Raw genomic sequence first — 18,180 nt, forward strand, 5'->3', positions numbered from 1 at the left:
TCAGTGAGCTGTGTCCAAGAAAAGGTGGGGCAACCTTGTGAAAAAGCCTTCTGTCATCATAGGTGTGGATCTCATATTTCAACATGTATTTGCTACTTCAAGTCATATGACACTGTGTTTATAGTCAAGAGAAATCTCCATGGCTTGTCTCTGTAGTGTCTCACCACATTAACAACTCAAGACAAGACTCATGAAACAGTGTGATATTGTTGTATTTATTTGCTGCAGTTTGTGTTATAGTATTACATTACTATATTCGATCCATAAAATGTATTGATTAGATGAAAACAGTATTTGTACAGTAGAAATTTGCGGAAGGAAAGCTCTCTTGTGGGAGTGCCCCATTTATAGGTTAGACAAGCAGTAGTCATATTATAAGAGATGATATCCACAAAGAAGAAAAAATTAAAAAGACAAGAAAAAGGACAAGGATATCAATTGAAATATAAAGAAACGCTTTAGTGCGCCATGTCCACATACCTTGAAATTGCATGTAAGTTCACAATCAGATCACACACCAGATCAGGGTTATAGTAGAGTAGGTTTACTGACATATGGTATAGTCTATAGTAGTGCAAAATGACATAAAAAATGTTCCATGTTGACGGTATTCACCAAGTCAAAGCAGATATCTGACAGGACTTTTATAAATAGCGCAGTGTGACAGGGTGACAGCACCAGCAGAGGGCTCAGTTGACTTGATCAACAGCGTCCAGGCTCCTCTGCAGAGAACCACAGCTCAGGTTGTCAGCCAGATCAGCCGAGTGTCAAACACTCTTCACTGGAAGTGACTGCGATGTGAGAGGTTGTCTCTGCGGTTCTGCTATTTCAGTGGCCTTACCCTCATTACAGCTTGTGTGCTTGTGTGTCAGGACTTTTCTCTCTTTGTTTTGCTTTTATCAAATTAACTTCAATGTTTTTTTGCCGGCCACTGTGTTGTGCCCTTAATGAAATGAAAGTTTCGCTTGACATCCAGACTGCACTTGTTCAGTTTTACATGTAATGCTGTACTGCGGTCAACCAGGAATATCTAGAAACCCTCATAAAGCCTTCATAAAAGAAAAATGTCCTCAGTGCTTGACTTTTCTTAAGTATCATTGACCCTAAATCCTACCCTCCTTATTCCAAAACAATTTCTAAACTCATTGCCGTGTCCTATCCTAAATCACACCTCATATATTATCTCAACGTAAGAAATCCTAGCTACAACTCGAAACTCTCTAATGGACAAGAAAAGACAGGTGTTAAATTTTTTTCACAGTTCAAAAGTTAATAGTTTTTTGCATAGTCTGGGAAATTTCAAAGCAAACAGGTCAGCGTCACTGTTAGCTTCTCTAACAGGCTAATAACGATGTCAGTCCTTCTCCAATGGGATCACATTATTGTTATCTTATCCAAAGGGCTAACATCAGTGTTAGCTTCTCCCATGGGCTAACATTAGCTTCTCTAACAGGCTAATATCAGTGTTGGCTTCTCCAGTTGGTTCTTTAATAGTTAAATTCATATCCTAAGATAAGACATTTTTTTCCTAAACGCACATGACAAGAATGAGTCCTTAAACCCAGAAATTAGTTAGCATTTTTTGCAGCTAAATGGCTTTTTCAGATGTCTGGAATAAGGTCTGTAGCTAACACAAGTCTAAAATATTTTCACATTTGGTTATATGGCATAAAATGGGCCGGTTAATACACTTTTATTGATTTAATAAAGGGTTTACATGTCTAAAGGTGATGTTAACAAGTGGCTAGTAGCTCAGGGGTCGAGCCAGCGTCTTTTTATCGGAAGGTCGCTGGTTTGATTCCACTGGTCTGCATGCCGAAGTGTCCTTGGGCAAGATACTGAACCCCAAACTGCTCCTGATGTGCTGGTTGGCATCTTGTGTGGCAGCCACTGCCATCAGTGTATTAAAGTATGTATGAATTACTGTAAATTGCTTTAGACTAAAGGCCGTAAATGTAAATGTTAATGGCTGAAGAGACGACAGAAGTTGTCGAGGACATAAAACATCATCATACTGAACACAGGGACTCATCCACTCACCAGCCCGTCTTTACAGGCGGACGTTAGCAGTTCTGGCAAATTCGTGAACACTTCAAAAATCATAAAAGCAGTGTTCAGCTGTGAAGATTATTTTGCAGACCAAAACGTGTAAGCATTGTAAACTTGTGTTTAATGTAGAGCTCATTTTCTGCAATAGGTCAAATTCCAATGTGAAATGTTCATAATGAAACCACAGCAATGCTTATTTCTGGGTTAACCTGCAAAAATAGAGCGATTTGATCCCTGCAGATCTTTAATACGCCCGTGATTTTAGCACATTTACAGCTTCATTTGCACCAGTGTCACTTTCATGTGTCCTCTGTGACTTTCCATACCCATCTTTATGAGCCTTTTTCTGCAGCGAGGTTGCTTCCACAGACTCTGTCCAGCATGTAAAAAGTGTTTCTATTTGCTTTGAGATAATAAGGTTGAGCTGGAGGATAAAACAGGGCCTCTGGCATTAGCGCCATCATCAAGGATTGCGCGGGGGATCTTTAACTCTACAGAGACCTGCAGGTCGGCTGACTGAACGAGGTGAATCCTGACTCCAGCCCTTCACGACACTGAACAGGATGAGCGCTTTATAAAATGGATGGATGTGTAGTTCTTGTTGAATGTGTGTGTTTAGATACTGTAGATATTTTTCATCAGAGAGTAGCGGAGTGAGGGCAACAAACATGACAGTAACGAGGCATTAAAATGATTATTGACAGTGAATATTACATACAGGAACTGGAGCTGTGGCAGGTTTATGTAGATTATATGCTTTTGTATCATTATTCTAATATTTTCACACACTGCAATCAGCATTTTTACACATACGTCATTCACACATGTAACACACGAAAACATGGAAGCACATGTTGATTTAAATTCATACATACATTCACACAGGATGCTGTGCCCGGGGTCTCACCTTAAGCTGACAAGAGAGATGAAAGACAGAAGGAGAGATTTCAAGATGCAAAAGCCAGCTAAAGAGAGGACACATGAAATATGCTGATCACATTTGGGGCACGAAGAGCAGATGTGTACAGTAGAACAAGGGATGTTTGAGAATAAATCAAAGTTTTCTGCCGTGGCCTGTCCACAGCTTGTTCAACATTTTGTCAAGAACCAAACCCAGCGATGTGGCAGTGGTTCTTTTTTGTCCCTTCACAGATAAAAATGTCAATTTCTCACCCTTTGCCCTCTCTGTTTGCCTCCGGTAAACACAGAAATAAATCACCTCCTTGAGATAACTGAAAACAAATCTGAAATCGTTCCTTTTTCATCCTTCGTATAAGCATTTTGTCTACAAATGTCAAACCTGCAGCCAGAAACCAGGGTGTGATATTAGATAGTGACTTTTCATTTGAAAACATTGTTAGAAAAGTTGTTCAATCATCGTTTTTATCAACTGAGGAGTATCTGAACATTCGTGTATCGTCTCTCTTGGCCTGATCTCAAGACAGTCATTCACGCTTTCAAATCATCTCAGTTAGATTATTGTAATTCACCGTATTCAGGATTGAGACAACACACTATCTCATGCCTTCAGCCATGACAAAAAGCACATCATGTCACTCCTGTTTTAGCTTCTTTAAACTGGTTATCTAGTTGTGGAATTGATTTTACTGATTTAAAAATTATATATTGTTAACGTTAAACATTGTAAACGTTATACAGTACGTTATACGTTGTATAATATTAACCTTATAGTACTTTTCAAAACTACAATCTGCTCTATGTGGTTGATCCCATTTAAGCCAATCAGTAAAATCAATACTAAAACTGGATAACAAGGGTAAATGAATGTGAGCTCAGTATTCACTCTCTTTTTAGCTCTAATGCTCTCCAGTACCACTGAAGGACTATTTAGTTGCTAAATGCTAAAAGTCCATAAGCCAAAATTAGTTGCATACTACGTCAGTCTGCTGTTTGTTGTTGGACAGGTAGCGTTCAGTCTGTTCATCAGAGCTGTTTCAGCTAAAAATAAATGAGAGCTGAAACTGAACCAAAACAGTACAGCTGAGGGTTGTAAAACCAGAGCAATGAACTAAAACACACTTAAAGGGTAACTCCGCCAATTTGATACATTAATGTGTGTTCATAGGTCTTGGTGAGTATTACTACTGCATGCATGAAAAAAGTAGTATCAAGCCTTTTGTGGCTTCAGAGGAAGCTGTACATAATCTGATAAATTGCCACCGGTGATGTCACTCAGTGGCTAAGTTGCATTGTGGGTAATTTCAGGTGCCAGGTTTTGAAAAACAGTAATATTGCATTCCTATAATACTATTGGACTCATTATGGACAGTTTAAAAAACAATGATCAAATTCCTTCTTTTTTTATTACCCACAATGCAACTTACCCACTGAGTAACATCACTGTAGCGATTTATCAGATTGTATGCAGGAGCCACAAAAGCCTTTGCAGTATTACTCCCCAACACACAGCACTTTTGCAGAAGTGAGTGGGCCTGCAGAGTCAAAACATTATTCTCTGTGAGTTCATCACTTCCAGCTACTCCTTTCAAATCCCACACACTTGTCTTTTTGTATAATTAATACTACAAAAAGTGTAGCTTAAAGGACCTTTACTTCTTTCTTTTCAATAGCTTTGGCTGAGACTGAATGGCCATTGTGCTCTACTTCATTCATCATTGTTGTTGTGGGCAAAGTTGTGTGTGGCACTGGGTTATATAACTACGCTTTTCTTGACATTTATTTGAAGGTGAAATTGTTGTACCTCAAATGACAAAAACTCAGGTTTTGTGTATTTCCATCAGCATCTTCAAGGTTTCAGCCTTTGCCCCTGTTATCTCCACAGAGCAGGAAGCTCACAAGAGCTTTTCTTTTTTAAAAATTCAGCCAATAATGACTAGAACTTTTATGAACTCTCTTACGTGTGTGTGAACAATGGTCAGTCAATTTTAATGAATCCACACTGCACCATTGATGAGGTTGGCTGTCAAACATAGAATACTTATTTTTGTCTCACTTGCCTAACTGACTTAGTCTTATCACACCTGGACTTCTCACCTCTGTGGCTACAGCAGCAGCAGAGGCTCTAATTGTGTGCCACTACCTTTGAAAGTGTGTCTGAAGTATCTGCCAGGCTAAGACAGCCCAATTTAGAGGTATAAAGTAGGTGTTCAAAATTATGCTGCAAGTAACCGAAAATGCAAGACATAGGTGCCTATAAAATGAATTTTTAGTGAAAATCTGCTCTGATGTTATGACAGACCAGTCCAAGCAATGGTGTAGGTTTGATTTTGACACTGGTGGTGACATAGCCAGTCACCAGCACCCCAGCACCCCTAACTCCACCTGGCCTCTCCCTGAACAAGGCCTACAACCAGGCAAGATTGCTGCAGCACCCTAATGAAATGACACATGATGCCAGTATTACATTAACTTTGTACGATGCATCACCCACTGTACATAAGCAGTCAAACATTTAGTATAGCACCATGTCAAATTTATTTTGGCATAGACACCTTTATTAAGCAGTAGACAGACAGGAAATATGGGAGAGAGAGGGGGATGCGACATGCAGCAAAGGACCTCCAGCCGGAATCAAACCAGGGTCGGCTGCGTTTATGGCATGCGCTCTAACCACTCGACCACCTGCGCGCCACCACCATGTCAAATTTACCTGTAGCCCTTAATCCTCCCTATATGAGCTACAACCTGGCCAGGGTTCCTCTGGCACCTGATAAATAAAATATTGATGCTATGAGCGGTGACACAGCACAACTCAAATTGATTTAATTTTAGAAAATAAAAATTAAATTAACTACCATGTCCTTATTCAAGTTCACCTGCTGCTGTGACCCTGCCACTCCACCGCTGTCTGATAAAGGGGACAGCTGTGTTGCTTCTTCTGTCACCTGACAAAGTAACAAATCAATCAACACTGGCAAAGCCTGCAAATAAAACGACTTGAACACCCTGCAGGGAGCTACGGCAATCAAAACACAGACCTGTCTCAAAGACATATTTGGGAGTGGGAAAGGATGTAACACTTTATGTGACGCATGAGGCACATTTCTTTTTTCCTTCAACCTTAATATTTGTGTTGACATTTCAGCCATCGTTTGAGATTGGTTTGGACACGTCCATATGATCCATACGCAATTCCATGCCTATGAGTCCAAGGTTATAAAAAACTATTCAATAAGTTAGTTTAGTTTCACAATTAAAGGTGCCAAATTCTTACTCAAAACAACCAGGGAGCAGCATATCACCAGAGTAACGCTAACTGCTGCTAATTGTTGGTGCTAATCGTTGCTGCTGTTAGCTGGTCAGCTCAGATGGCTATGCAGCTAGCGGTCCAGACTGGGAGCTCAGGGGCCCGAGGGCTGTTGTGTTTCCATAGCCAGCACAGGAGATTTGGACTGGGATGGGCAGGGCTAGTTGATTAGCATGCTAACGTCATCAGATATTTCTGAAGTAAGCATGGACATCATGACATGAAAACTGTAACCTCTGTATGTTCAGAATTTTTTAGTGTTTTCAACTAACATTCTTACACCTTGCCACCTTTAATACAGCAGAAAAGTATAAGACATAAAACATTTTTTTTATATAATGTGATTTTATTTCAACAATTTTTTGTGCGTATGCCAACGTAAATGACTGACTGTGTGCATATGAAATTCAGCCCAAAGTCCATTAATTCCCATGAAAACCTCATACCATCTCTGTTTGTAAGACTTATTTTGGCTTTTCACTACATGGTATTTAAAAAAAGTTATGTTACTATGAACAAAACATTAACTTTGTATTCATAGAGAGACTACGGAAAGAAAAAGATCAAATTGATGGGTTTCTCTGTGTGAAGTCTCGATCAATGGTCTACTTGAAGCTAAGTTACAAAGCACTTGTCATGAGCGGAGATCACTTATTTCTTTGTGTTGCTGAAAGACTGGATAGGAGCAATTTTGCACTTCTTTATTTCAAGGCAGTAGATCTCTGGTGTCCATTTAGTTCAGTGTAAAATGTTTCTTATAAATGTCCTCTAAAAAGTTTTTGAAAAAGACAATAACGAATAAATTATCATAATTAAAATTATATTATATTATAATATTATTATTTTTATTATTATTATTAATTATAATTATATATGATTATGCTAAAAGCTGGTAATTGTGGTGGCTAAAAAGTAGAAATATGATGTTAATCTGTCTGGCATACCTGCCGTACAGGATGTGTTTTACTGCTTTTGTCTCTGTCTGATCTTTCATTTTTAGCGTCTTGTTCAAGAGAATATCAAACAGAAATAAAGATCTTTTTTTCTCTGCAGGAATTCCTTTCACTAGAGAGGAGAAACCTGCAGGGCTTTAAAAGGCCTTCAATCACTCTCAGCATCACTCGCTGCTGCTTATTCTGCTTGTTGTTGTGACTGTTCATTAACAAATGGAGACTTGGAGTGTAACAACATTTTAGAGGAAAATGGCAAAAAAAACAAACAAACGAAACTGTGTATATCAAGTTTATCCTTCAGTGAACGGTATTGCAATGAACTACCTGTACTCGCTGGTGAAATGTAAAAAAAAAAAAAATGAAATGCAAATTTGCTGCACTGTGGGCACGATGTAGTCAAACGGCAGAAAGGCCTGCTGCCCTTTAATTATCTTAATTAGGGACAGATAAAGGAACATCTGCACCAATTAATTATCATCAAAGATTGAGGAGCACTTCTCTGGAAGATTATAGAGCTCGAGGGGGAAGGAAGTTCTTCAGTTTGTGCTGACATGGTCGACTCCACACTGGCACTTGCTCAGTACCACGCTTTCATCCACTCAAGCTGATGGTACATCGTTATGGCAACACTTTGTTTTATTGGCTGTCTCCGACGTTCGAAGTCAGCTTTGCTCGATCCCTAATCCTTGCTCTGTTGCTCAAGACACTCAATTTGTCATACATAGATTACACCAGCTGGAAAGACTGAGACAAGACAAGGGAAGACAAGACGCTGAATGCACCCTGCGTTGCTATGTGAAAACAGAGAATAAGAAGCACCTTGAGTCTGGAGTAATAGGGTCGAGGTCCTCTGTTCTGTTTGTGTAATACATGAGATAGAACTTTTTTTTTTCCCCCCACTTTATTTATTGTTTTTCACAATTGGAAATGCAACAGCATATATACAGGAGTGCAAGAACAAACTTTTTTTTTCAACCCCCACCCCTCACCCCTGGGGACAAGCAGGAAAAAAAAAGAAAAAAAAGAAGAAGAAATGAATGGACCTTGTATCAATGACAAGAGCAATCAAAACAGACAAACAAACAAAAAAAACTAAACAGACAACTACAAAAAACCAACAAAAAGAAAAAACAAAGACAAGACGTGAGAGAACAAACATGTGGCTTTCAATAATAGCAAAAGACAGTATATAAAGCTGGCCTATAGGACAAAACCTCATGTTTGTTCGAGCAGATATGTAATGAAAGGTTGTCATATTCTGCTGAAATTATCATTAGGACGTCGTAGAGCCAGTCTAATCCTTTCTAGCTTCAGGAGTTGCAGTGTATCTCTAACCCAATGTTTGTAGGAGGGCGGGGCAGACTGCTTCCAATTACGTAAGATTATTCTTCCTGCCAGGAGGGTGACAAAAGCAATGCAATCAGATTGTGCCCTAGGAAGATGATCACCCTCACATTGAATACCATATACGGCCGTGAGAGGGTTCGGGTTTATTGGTCTTTTAACTATCTTGGATAGGGCATCGAATATAGAAGACCAGTAACCTGAGAGTCTCGGAAAAGACCAGACTGTATGAGCTAACGTTGCAGGTGAAAAATTGCATCTATTACACAAATTATCCATTGCTGGATACATCTTTGCGATTCTGGCTTCAGACAAGTGCAGTCTGTGTGCAACTTTGAATGAAAGAACATTTTAAATCAATCTCATCGGCAGCTCATCAGATGGCTCATGTGGATGAGGTGAATGTGTGAATCACTGCGGCAGAAATAGCTTCTAAACATCCAAATGTTTTCTGGGTTCGAGGGGACAAAAAGCACTTCTAGAAAAAAGAAAGTCAACCAAAATCAATCAGTGACCGTTGATGATGTGCCACTAAAGCAATAACTTCGACTCCGTGCTTCAATTTAAGGTCATTTTATGTTCCTGTCAGAAGAATAGTGTTGGCAGCTCTTCCAGAAACACACTCAACAGCCACTTCATTGAGGCGAACAAATTCTACCTTTACAGAAACAGTAATGCTGAGTTTGGAGGACACCCTGAGGGAGGCTTTAATTTAACCAGATTATTAAGGTTGTGATTGTGCTGAGCAGGACTTTATTCAAATGAAACAGAGAGGGCCAGAGTACCAGAAACATCTTTATATAAACTCCACTTTGGCAAAACACTTCCACTAAGAGTAGTGCTAATACTTTGTTACTGTACTTAAATAGATTTTTTATGTATCTGTGCTTCTCTTTTACTTTTACTCCCTATATTTCAGCACAAATATCTGTACGTTCTACTCCTGACATTTTCAGAATGGCTCACTACTCAATCTGTAATGCTTCTGAGGGGAAACGACGTAATGGAGACATAACGAGACGAAACGACATAAAGGACATAAGAACATGGCAACAGACAGAGAGGGAGACTTGAATGGGGAGAAAAGGAGTGATGGTGTCTGGTATATGCAGAGACCCAAACCAAAGTGTCGCCATTTGACTTACTGGGAATGAGACTCAACAATCAACTATCATCCTGGTGTGTTTATGTACGGCTCTGACAAATCCTACTGATTCTACCTTTGCGTTCAATAGTGTTTGATTTACGGTATACTGATATGTATCAGGTTCAGTTAGCTTTGCACATGAATGGCAGGTAAAAACGTCCTTCAGAGGATAAGTTTTACTTTTATACTTCTATGTTAATAAATCATTAAATAATTAATTTCATTAATATCAGTGAGCTGCCCTTGGCTGCGCTGGAATTTTTATTCTTTATTAAGGTCTCAGCATTACTACTGCCACAGAATATGACTTGAATGTGAATTGTATTTCACTCGTGTGAAAATAATGTAAATATTGATATATTGAGTCATCTGATGGGTAATTAAACTTGCAACAAGCTGAGCTGCTACTGACTCGGGCAAAGCTGCAGAACTGAAAAGGTGAAAAACATACTCTCTGAATATGCACAGGCTGATTGCATCTCAATGTGGTGTTTTATTCAGCATCCACATGTTTCTTGTTGTAGACGTCTACCCTGTCGATCCACAGAATCATCCGCTTTCTGTACAGCAGCCTACTTTCTCTGCACGGACCATTTGTTTTTATCTCAGCAGACTGATAGTGGGTTATTTGCTGCTCTGTGCGCATGAGGGGACACTCACATTCTGATTCAACAAAATAAGAAAACTCTACAAGAGAAAAGAAGAAGCCAGTGTAAATTCTGTGAATGCACTGGTAAGATGTAGTCTCACTCACTGCTGGATGATGTAATTTCTTCCACTGAGCCTGTTTCATTCGTTGGTTTTGGACCTATCGTAACTTAAGAATCCTGTTCCTGTTGCTCTCTGTTAGTGGAACGGGGCGAAGCACTGAGACGAGGCACCTGAGAACGTGCATAATGTTTTGTCATTTGGACTGTCTTGGAAAAGCCATCCAGAGTCCTTCACAAATAAATCCACAGTCCAGCGTTAAACAACTTAAATGAATCATTCGCAGGCTCATTAAAACCTTAAAATCGGCTCACATATAGCCAAAGGTAAAGTGACACATACATGCATGTAAATTGCTTCAAATAGTTAAATAGGGCCCCTTTAAATATACCGTCTTTTTCATACTTGAAACACACCACAGTAATGCATCCACAAGCACTTGAGTCGAAACCTTTAAAATAATTTGAATCATGTTTATTTAAATAGGTGAAATGATTCTTGCACTGCATTTTATTCACACAGCAGCAGTCCTCTCACCTCCCTGCGCTAATGTCAGAGATTACAGCCTCCAGATGGCCATCAAGTTTTATTATTATTACTACTTGAATGAATGCATTTGGTCAGTCATTTCAGTCATTTGGTAGGCCTATTATCAACACAGCAATGGAATAAATAGATTATATCTATTATGGTCATCCGCAAAACAGTGAAATTTTAAAAAATCTTTTGAAGTGACAAGGTAGGACACTAAAAGGCTGACAAGAAAAATCTTAACCATGTTTTGAAATCCGAATCTTTCAGACCACACCAGAGCAACAATGTACCGCCAAGAGCTCATCCTGATGATGTGCATATTGTCCTTCGAATGAGCTTGAAGAAAGGCAAACTAAGTTAGCTGATCCTGCAACAGTCCCCGATGAGGCAGTGCTTCACAGTCCAGCAGTCAGAGTCCAGGTGTTTTTTATTCATATTCCAGCTGTTTAATCAGAGTTTGATTACAGCTGGGGTACAGAACAATTAGATGCCAGGCAGAAAAAAAAAAGCCGGCAGCCCTGTAGCTCACGAGGAAAACTATTGTCAAGGTTTGTCATCAACTGATTGAATACAGAGGTCATTTGTCAGTCATTGTAGTTAGAAAGAAGTGTGTGAAAATCAATGTGAGTCGCTGCTGCCTCCTGGACTGCTTCAGAATCAGCTATTTTATGTAAAGAAAAACAAACACTGTTGCCAATTTCAAGTGCTCGTAAGCAATCTAAAGGAGCAGGAGCTGATGGTGACAAGCAGGCAGCTGGGGCTGAAAGAAAAAAATGGATTCCTTGAGGGAGAAATTAGAAAAAAAAAAAGGTGGGCCACAAGCAGAGCTCACGTCGACACCCTGGACCAGCAGTCCAAGATGGAAATCCAGCTGAACAGGATGAAGATCAGTGGAGGAGAGCAGGTGTGATGCTCTGGAGCAGAGCCTCGCCTCCAAGATCAGCCAGCTGCAGGTACGCTGCCTCAGATCATCACTGTACTTCACAGTAATCACCTGTTGGATTCTATCAGCTTGTGTTGGACTGTCTCAGAATTGGCTTTTTCTCTCTTTTTCTTCAGGAGCTCACCTCCAAAATAGAAGTCCAAGAGGAGGAGATGAAGACAAGTGAGGAAAAAGGAAAGATAAAAGAGGAGAAATCTAAGAAGAGAGAGAGTAAGGAAAACTGGGGTGAATACTGAGTCTACAGCGATCAGAGGAGAGGAGAGAGGAGATGCCTCCTTCCCCCTACTTACCTCACCCACTCCTGTCTTCCCCTCCCCTCCCCTGTACCCACAACCCCCCTAAACTAACCCGTGAACCCCAGCATCCACTCACTCACCCACACACATCCCCGCCCCTCACCTCTCGCCTCCACTCATACACACATACACAGTCACACACACTGTGACAGCCAATTTCTATGCCAGCAGTCCCTCACTCATATGGAAGTGTTTGTTACTTGTTCTCCAGAATGTGTCTGTGTCGCTGCGGGTGAAGAGAACAGCAGCCTGATTGGCTGTTGTGATGTGGGGAATCAGATAAAGTGATCAGGGTGAATATGGGCAAACAGGAGGATGAGAGGGTAACCAAGCCGAGGCAAAATCAAGTCTCGAACATAGATTTCATAGCGTGTTGAAAAATAAATGACTTCCTGCAGGGGGAGACAGAGACCTGAGGAGTGCAGAGGAGCCTCACACAGGCTGCTGCTGGTCCTGAGATGGGAGGACATGATGGACTCAGTGCTGTAATCCCTGCTGCTGTAACATTACACACACTGATGATATATCAGTCATGAAGTATGTCAGGGGGAATTACCCTGACTTCCATTTGATGTTGTTGTGTCCATTTCCTGTAAGTGCCAGAAACATAATATCACATATAAATAAAAACAAAATAAGTCTTCAAACAAGATTTAAAAAAAAATTCTCTACATATTCATTTCATATTCATACATCTACAAAACATAATATTTTGTTATTTATTTTTACATGAACCAAATTTGCTAAAGTAATACCAACACTGCACAGAAAAAACAAAATCATGTTAATGAGAAGGATGGAAATCATAGTCAGCAATGCAAAATACAACCATATGTTCGGAAGAAAATGGGTCAATTTTGGATTAAATGATTATGTCTTATGTAAAAGATGTTGCTTGAATTGAGAATTATCATCCTTGCAGTGTTCTTCAGCTCCACTCTGAGCTGTTTTCATTGGCAAAGCATCCGGTGAGCTGTTTTGTGTAATCAAAAGTATAAGTAAGAGTTATATTTTTAATAACACATTTAACCATTTTTAAAAAGTCAGTTTTTATCTCTCAAAATGGTGTTTTGTTTTCAAATGACACACACAAACCATCAAATGAATAGACATTTATAAGAACCAGTTGAACACTGATGTGCTCAGTGTAAAACACTATGATGAATGGAAAACACTTCTTCTTCATTCATCATAATGACTTAGGCCTTTTTTGTTCAGTTACACTTACTACAGTCAGTACATACATAAGTGTGTTGTAAAATATTTGAGAATATTGTTTTTATACTCAGAACACACAAATAAACGGTAACAGATATATTTTATTTTTCCCACAAACACAATAAACACAGTGTACATCCCAACCAACACAAAGTTGCATATACAACAATATACGGTCTACCTACAAAACAACAGAAGAATTTACTGAACACAGTTACAGTAAAAAAAAAACTAAAAAACTGTGCAGCATGGTCTCCTCTGTTTCAGTCTGGCCACAGCGCCTCATCCACATCACAAGCAATGTTTTCCCTGGCCAAGCAGCAAGAGAAATATCATCTAGCTGAATCCAGCCATGAAAAGCACCAACTGCTATATATCCACATGCATCTTCCATAGCTGGGAGAAGGGGTATACGCATTTGTGGATTTCGGTCATACACTTTCCATCTCCAGGCAGAAAAAAAATTCTCAATAGGATTGATTGAGGAATGGAGAATATGGAGGGAGATAAACAACTATAAAGCGTGGGTGGGCAGTGAACCAGTTACGAACCAGAGCAGCCCAGTGGAAACTTACGTTGTCCCAAATGACAACGTACCTGAGCTGATCTGGTGGAATGAGTGTGTTGTGTAGGGTGTCCAGGTGTTTGCCCATGTGATGAGTCAGTACACATAGTAGGGCAATTGACATAGAATTTTGAATGACAGTGTGTTCCTTGTGAAAACAAGAGATTTTCTTCATGAAAATTGTGCCAAATGCAGAGAATTGTGTGTAGTGTTTTGAAAAAAGTGTGTTTTAGAACTGCAATTTGAGTGTAAAGCAGGAATTGTGCTTGTAGTTTAGCAGAATAGGTTCAGGGGGTTGGTGCATGAGTTACATGTTGCGATCATTGTGTCTCAAGTACCAATTTTTGTGTGTAAACTATTGAGAAAAACTGTAAATATATTTTACAGTTTTTCTTGATTGTTTACACACATTTCCTGAAAGCATGCCTCGTGCTCTCAGAACTCTACACACAAATCAAAAAACACACACAATGGGCAAAACCCCTCAATTCTCCTGCAAAATGAAACTTTACATTCAAAACAATGTTATTTCTTCTCAAAATGGTATTTTGCTTTCAAATGACACACACAAACCATCAATAGACATTTATAAGAACCAGTTGAACACTGATGTGCTCAATGTAAAACACTATGATGAATAAAAAACACTTAATAATATTAATATTGTTTTTATACTCAGAAGACACAAATACACAGTAACAAATATATTTTATTTTCCCCACAAAAACAATGTACACAGTGTACATCCCAACTAACACAAAGTTGCACATACAGTGGTCTACATACAAAACAACCAAATAATTTACTGTATACAGTCAGAGTAAAAAAAAAAAAAAACTATGCTCCATCCTCTCTTCTGTTCCGGTCTGGCCACAGCACCTCATCCACATCACAAGCAATGTTTTCCATTGCTCCAAAACAGAAGAGCTCACTTGTTGCCCTTTTATGCTAAAGCTCTGACAGCTAATTGTAAAATTGTGTGACAGGTGTTTGCCCACCTGATGAGTCAGTACGCATAGTAGGGCAATTAACTTTAGAATTTTGAATGACAGTGTGTTCCTTGTGAAAACAAGAGATTTTCGTCATGAAATTTGTGCCAAATGCAGAGAATTGTGTGTAGTGTTTTGAAAAAAGTGTGTTTTAGAGCTGCAATTCGAGTGTAAAGCAGGAATTGTGCTTGTAGTTTAGCAGAATTGGTTCAGGGGGTTGGTGCATGAGTTACATGTTGTGGTAACTGTGTCTCAAGTACCAGTATTTGTGTGTTAACAATTGAGAAAAACTGTAAGTAATAATACAAACTCAGAAATATATTTTTTTTCCACAACTGAATGAACAAGCTGTTCTCAGAGGAAAATAAGGTGAAGCTAGAAAGGTGGCAGGGTCTGCAATATGTAAGCAAAAGAAAACAGTATGAAACTGTGTTGTCCTTTAAGGTCAGTTTTTTTATTCAGTTTATTCAGTCATGAAAATGAAGAGAGTTTGATTATTATGTATGTTTAGGCATAAAAGAAAATCAGCCAGTGAAGATGTTTCTCTTCTGACATAAATTGCTTCCCCTAAATTATATAATGCACCTTTGAGAAATGTGCCTTATTATATTATATATTGTAAGGGCTGTTGTTATTGGCGGCTTAATTATCAGTATGCTGAACTAATTAAACTGTTTAATTGGTACCCTGGTTTTGCAGACAAGGATGGCGACAAAGAGGATCAGAGGAGCACCAGCTTGATACTGAGTACAAATTGCTGAGAGGAACTGTGAAGAGATGTGAAAGGACCAGCCAGAGTGTTCAGATGAGGCAGGGGGGAGGGAATGAGAGAGAAAGAGAGAGAGACGCTGGTGCTGTGATGAATGCAGACCGCCGACAGCGTGGCCTTTCATATTTCAACACCCCTGCTCCTCTTTTTGTTTCCGCGGCAGATCTCGCTGTCCGGCCCCAAAGTCTCATAATCTGGCCGGGGGGTCCTCAGCTTTTAAACAAAGACATGATTCTGCCTGAACACACACAAACACACACACTCCCACACACATACACACACACTGACTCCCACCCACCCACCCACACACACATACACACACATACACACACATACACACACACACACACACACACACACACACACATGCGTGCACACACACACACACACACACACGAGTCACACGCAAACATGCTAAATCACATTCAGGTCCACTCTAATCCAGGCAGCAAAGATTGCTCTTATAGTAGAAGAGTGCAAATGTCAAAATGACTAACTGTCACTGTGATCAGAATAGACATGAAGTCAATGCGTAAAGGATTGGGTGTCACTACTTCCTGTTGTTTCATGTTGAAGCTCCTAACCTATTTTACAGCATCCAATTTTAAGGGTCTGGTTGCACCAGAAAGTAGCACAGCAAAGTTTATCTGTGCATCCTAACAAAAAAGGTGGTATTATAAACTGTGCGACGATGGGGCTCCTTGCAGGCCTAGCTGAGGAACTACTGCACATGGCAAACTTTTGGTTAACATGCTAGCAAGCCAGGAACGTGCCAGCAGTAGTAGGCCTAAATTTCTCCAACCTGCTTTCTGATCTGATTTCTATTTCGCTTTAGTGTTTGCTCAACCCAATCACTTGAATAAATGTCAGCTAGGCATTCAGAGGCAGAGTACATGCTTAGCAAGGTAGTGTGATCTAAAATAACGCCACTGGACCAGTAACAACTGTATGTCTGCTGACTCACTGGAGTGTATATATTTTATAATAAATATATATGAAATATGTATTTATATAATGCCTGTTATTTAGCGAAGCACAGAAATTAAAGGCTCGACTCCAAACCAGGCGTTTCAGGCAGTGTAGAAGCAATGATTCCTGTTCTTCCTTTGGCGTGGACCTTGGGCTTTATCACTTCGCAGAACTTTAACATGCACAAAAAAGGCAAAAACACAAAAAACATAATATGATCAGATTATTTGTACACCATTGTTGTTGGCGCTGTCTGTCAAGTGTTTCTGGTTGTGTGTCTGAGTTTTTTTCTCTCTGTTGTAATCTGTGTGTGTCATTTGACTGAGTGGTGCAGGTGGTTCCTCACTGATTGCTAATTTGACCCTTTCGAACCAGCCGATACCTCCGAGGCCGCTGATGGCTGTGATGAAACTTGGTAAAACAATACATCTCATGCAGCCGATAGGATTCAAAATTGAACTGACTGGCTCCCCGGGGAACAAGTGATTGGCTTGTTATCGACTGGCAGGTAAGTGGACTCCATCATCGATAATGGGTGCATATAAATAAGGGTGTTAACTGTCCCGTGCACCACATGAAGTTGAGTAGAATGGGGCCCGGGGGATAACGGGAGCTTATATCCGACTGCTGTCTCCTCTCTTGCAGCTGCACACTATGTTCAGTTGTTCAGCCCTCCTCTGACCTTCTCTGCACACAGTATCTCTTCAGTTTATCATGATGACTCTTTCAGTGACAGAGAGAGCTGCCCTGCGTGAATGAGAATTCAGGGAACGGAGAAAGAAAAAAACAAATAGTACACAAAAAGGTGCTCAGTGTAGGTTGGAAAGTTGAGAAAGCTTTGAATTGGGTGATATTGAAAAGAAATTAGGATGATAAAGCAACATAAAACAACATTTTCAGTTCTCGGCTAGGTGAGCGTGGACAAATTGGTGCCATTATAGAAAAAACACATTTTCTTGACAAGTTATTAATAAACTGGCACAGAAGGCTCAGGTGGATGCTCTCCTTTCTGCTAAATATGAACTGTTCTGCTGTTCCACATTCGGTTTTTCATGGTCTCCAGGGACTTCATCATGCGTGCTTTTTCCCTTCTGCCAAACCAAAAGCGTTTGATTTTGAAGTTACTATACATGTCAAAGGCTTTCTGCCTTTTGAGCGACTGTTTAGCTATTCATAGGCAAAACAATCTCACCACAGGGTCCTTTAAGAAGCTATTCTGGAGCTTTCAGTCGTGTCATGCAATCTTTATGAGCAGTTGGAGTTTGGCCAGAATGGTAGATGTTCAAATTTCTATTTTTCTGAGCTCTTTAACGACTTTTTGTCCATGTTGGCTTCAAAGTAGAGGTGGAATTCATTCAACATGAAACAATATCAAGGTCCATTTAGTAGCTGTCCTCACAGTGCTCAGAAAAATTGATATGAGAATCTATACAGTAGCTCAGGATTAGCTGTTAAAGTATTTTTAACC

The sequence above is a fragment of the Sparus aurata genome, chromosome 1 (genome assembly GCF_900880675.1).
Source record: "Sparus aurata chromosome 1, fSpaAur1.1, whole genome shotgun sequence".
Classification (NCBI taxonomy): domain Eukaryota; kingdom Metazoa; phylum Chordata; class Actinopteri; order Spariformes; family Sparidae; genus Sparus; species Sparus aurata.